The following is a 5,000-nucleotide window of genomic DNA, read 5'->3' on the forward strand; positions in this document are numbered from 1 at the left end:
TATTCCATACTTGCCCTAATATGTAAATGTTTATACTGTGTATTTCTATGTAGTTTTCTTCATTGAAGACACTTTAACCTTTCATTCACACATGTCCACTTATTCAGCACGGACCGTGTCCACCGCGCCACGACACCCTGTGAGTCCTCTTGTTTTCCGTGTAGGCTGTCAGCGTATAACAGTCACACGGATAGTTACCATGGGAACCAGGACGCCATGGGACGCGATGCCGGATCACGTGACCGGAGCTGACACATCACGCTCTCACGCACACAAGCAGGGAAGGAATAGCATTCCTGTCCCCGGAAACGCTGCTGCACCTCCCGCTCGCGGGACCTCCCCACTCTTCTCACGTATAAAGGTAATCACTTTGCATTATGTTTTCACTTTTGTTGTTCACCTTGACAAAGGGGTGGTTGCGCCCCGAAACGTTGGACCATTTTTTTCACTATGGAATAAACACCTTTTGCTTATAATTGCTCGTATCTTTCCCTGAGTGCCGCTGCATGCCAGGAAACGTCGTGTGTGTGTATATATATATGTATATATATATATATATATATTTATTTTATATATATATATATATATTTCTCTAACGTCCTAGTGGATGCTGGGGACTCCGTCAGGACCATGGGGCATAGCGGGCTCCGCAGGAGACAGGGCACATCTAAAAAAGCTTTTAGGTCACATGGTGCGTACTGGCTCCTCCCCCTATGACCCTCCTCCAAGCCTCAGTTAGGTTTTTGTGCCCGTCCGAGAGGGTGCAATCTAGGTGGCTCTCCTAAAGAGCTGTTTAGAAAAGTTTTTTTTTAGGTTTCAATCTCAGTGATTCCTGCTGGCAACAGGATCACTGCATCGAGGGACTTAGGGGAGAGATTTCCAACTCACCTGCGTGCAGGATGGATTGGAGTCTTAGGCTACTGGACACTTAGCTCCAGAGGGAGTCGGAACACAGGTCAGCCTGGGGTTCGTCCCGGAGCCGCGCCGCCGATCCCCCTTACAGACGCTGAAGAGACGGCAGAACGGAGGTCCGGAAAACAGGCGGCAGAAGACTCCACAGTCTTCATGAAGGTAGCGCACAGCACTGCAGCTGTGCGCCATTGTTGTCACACGGCTCACTGACTCAGTCACGGAGGGTGCAGGGCGCTGCTGGGGGCGCCCTGGGCAGCAATATAATTACCTTTAGTGGCAAAATAAATACATCACATATAGCCATTAAGGCTATATGTATGTATTTTAACCCAGGCCAGTTTCTTAAAAACCGGGAGAAAAAGCCAGCCGAAAAAGGGGCGGAGCTTATTCTCCTCAGCACTCAGCGCCATTTTCCTGCTCAGCTCCGCTGGTGAGGAAGGCTCCCAGGACTCTCCCCTGCACTGCACTACAGAAACAGGGTAACAAAGAGAAGGGGGGCATAACTTGGCGATATTTATATATTAAGAGCGCATATATAGTAAACAACACCTTCTAGGGTTGTTTATATACATTTATAGCGCTTTTGGTGTGTGCTGGCAAACTCTCCCTCTGTCTCCCCAAAGGGCTAGGGGGTCCTGTCTTCGATTAGAGCATTCCCTGTGTGGCTGCTGTGTGTCGGTACGTGTGTGTCGACATGTATGAGGACGATGTTGGTGTGGAGGCAGAGCAATTGCCGATGATGGTAATGTCACCCCCTAGGGAGTCGACACCGGAATGGATGGCTTTAGTTATGGAATTACGTGATAATGTCAGCACACTACAAAAGTCAGTTGACGAAATAAGACGCCCGGCAAACCAGTTAGTACCGGTTCAGGCGTCTCAGACACCGTCAGGGGCTGTAAAACGTCCTTTACCTCAGTCAGTCGACACGGGTACCGACACAGATGAATCTAGTGTCGACGGTGAAGAAACAAACGTATTTTCCAATAGGGCCACACGTTATATGATCACGGCAATGAAGGAGGCTTTGCAGATCTCTGATACTGCTGGTACCTCAAAAAGGGGTATTATGTGGGGGGTGAAAAAACTACCTGTATTTTTCCCAGAATCAGAGGAATTGAATGATGTGTGTGATGAAGCGTGGGTTACCCCCGATAGAAAATTGCTAATTTCAAAGAAGTTATTGGCATTATACCCTTTCCCACCAGAGGTTAGGGCGCGCTGGGAAACACCCCCTAGGGTGGATAAGGCGCTCACACGTTTATCAAAGCAAGTGGCGTTGCCGTCTCCTGATACGGCCGCCCTCAAGGATCCAGCAGATAGGAGGCTGGAAACTACACTGAAGAGTATATACACACATACTGGTGTTATACTGCGACCGGCAATAGCCTCAGCCTGGATGTGCAGTGCTGGGGTAGTGTGGTTGGATTCTCTGACTGAAAATATTGATACCCTGGATAGGGACAGTATTTTATTGACTCTAGAGCAATTAAAGGATGCTTTTCTTTATATGCGAGATGCTCAGAGGGATGTTTGTACTCTAGCATCAAGAGTAAGCGCGATGTCCATATCTGCCAGAAGAAGTTTATGGACGCGACAGTGGTCAGGTGATGCGGATTCCAAGAGGCATATGGAAGTATTGCCATATAAAGGAGAGGAATTGTTTGGGGTCGGTCTTTCGGACCTGGTGACCACGGCAACTGCCGGCAAATCCACCTTTTTACCTCAGACCCCTTCACAACAGAAAAAGACACCGTCTTTTCAGTCGCAGTCCTTTCGCTCCTATAAAAAGCGACCAAAAGGACAGTCTTATCTGCCGCGAGGCAGAGGAAAGGGTAAGAAAGGGCAGCAAGCAGCCCCTGCCCAGGAACAGAAGCCCGCCCCGGCTTCTACAAAGCCATCAGCATGACGCTGGGGCTTTACAAGCGGACTCAGGAACGGTGGGGGGTCGACTCAAGATTTTCAGCAATCAATGGGCTCACTCACAAGTGGACCCGTGGGTCCTGCAGATAATATCTCAGGGTTACATGCTGGAGTTCGAAAGGTTTCCCCCTCGCCGGTTCCTAAAGTCTGCTTTACCAACGTCTCCCTCAGAAAGGACGTCGGTTTTGGAAGCCATTCACAAGCTGTATTCTCAGCAGGTGATAGTCAAGGTACCCCTCCTACAACAGGGAAAGGGGTATTATTCCACTCTATTTGTGGTACCGAAACCGGACGGTTCGGTAAGGCCTATTCTAAATCTGAAATCCTTGAACCTGTACATACAGAAATTCAAGTTCAAGATGGAGTCACTCAGGGCAGTGATAGCGAATCTGGAAGAAGGAGACTTCATGGTGTCCTTGGACATAAAAGATGCTTATCTACATGTCCCGATTTACCCCTCACACCAAGGGTATCTCAGGTTCGTGATACAAGACTGTCATTATCAGTTTCAAACGCTGCCGTTTGGTTTGTCCACGGCCCCTCGGGTCTTTACCAAGGTAATGACCGAAATGATGGTTCTTCTACGAAGAAAAGGCGTATTAATTATCCCTTACTTGGACGATCTCCTGATAAGGGCAAAGTCCAGAGAACAGCTGGAAGTCGGTGTGGCGCTAACACAAGTAGTGCTTCAGCAACACGGGTGGATTCTAAATCTTCCAAAATCTCAATTGACCCCGACAACGCATCTGCTGTTCCTGGGTATGATTCTGGACACGGTTCAGAAAAAGGTATTTCTCCCGGAAGAGAAAGCAAGGGAGTTATCCGAACTTGTCAGGAACCTCCTAAAACCAGGAACTGTGTCAGTACATCAATGCACAAGAGTCCTGGGAAAGATGGTGGCTTCGTACGAAGCGATTCCATTCGGCAGATTCCATGCACGGACATTTCAGTGGGATCTGCTGGACAAATGGTCCGGATCGCATCTGCACATGCATCAGCGGATAACACTGTCACCGAGAACAAGGTTGTCTCTCCTGTGGTGGTTGCAGACTGCCCATCTGTTAGTGGGCCGCAGATTCGGCATACAGGACTGGGTCCTGGTGACTACGGATGCCAGCCTACGAGGTTGGGGAGCAGTCACAAAGGGAAGAAACTTCCAGGGCGTGTGGTCAAACCTGGAGACGTCTCTTCACATAAATATACTGGAGCTAAGAGCGATCTACAATGCTCTAAGTCTGGCAAAACCGCTGCTTCAGGGTCAGCCGGTGTTGATCCAGTCCGACAACATCACGGCAGTCGCCCACGTAAACCGACAAGGCGGCACGAGAAGCAGGAGTGCAATGGCAGAAGCTGCAAGGATTCTGCGCTGGGCGGAGAATCATGTCATAGCACTGTCAGCAGTGTTCATCCCGGGAGTGGACAACTGGGAAGCAGATTTCCTCAGCAGACACGACCTTCACCCGGGAGAGTGGGGACTTCATCCAGAAGTTTTCCACATGATTGTGAACCGTTGGGAAAAACCAAAGGTGGACATGATGGCGTCTCGCCTCAACAAAAAATTGGACCGGTATTGCGCCAGGTCAAGAGACCCTCAGGCAATAGCTGTGGACGCTCTGGTAACACCGTGGGTGTACCAGTCAGTGTATGTGTTCCCTCCTCTGCCTCTCATACCAAAGGTACTGAGAATTATACGGAAAAGAGGAGTAAGAACAATACTGGTGGCTCCGGACTGGCCAAGAAGAACTTGGTATCCGGAACTTCAAGAGATGCTCACGGAGGATCCGTGGCCTCTACCTCTAAGAAGGGATCTGCTTCAGCAGGGACCTTGTATGTTCCAAGACTTACCGCGTCTGCGTTTGACGGCATGGCGGTTGAACGCCGGATTCTAAAAGAAAAGGGCATTCCAGAGGAAGTTATTCCTACCTTGATTAAGGCTAGAAAGGAAGTGACTGTACAACATTATCACCGCATTTGGCGGAAATATGTTGCGTGGTGTGAGGCCAAGAAGGCTCCAACGGAAGAATTTCAATTGGGACGATTCTTACATTTCCTGCAAGCAGGATTGTCTATGGGCCTCAAATTGGGGTCCATTAAAGTTCAAATTTCGGCCTTATCAATTTTCTTCCAGAAGGAATTGGCGTCAGTGCCTGAAGTACAAACTTTTG

Source organism: Pseudophryne corroboree, chromosome 2 (genome assembly GCF_028390025.1).
Source record: "Pseudophryne corroboree isolate aPseCor3 chromosome 2, aPseCor3.hap2, whole genome shotgun sequence".
NCBI lineage: Eukaryota > Metazoa > Chordata > Amphibia > Anura > Myobatrachidae > Pseudophryne > Pseudophryne corroboree.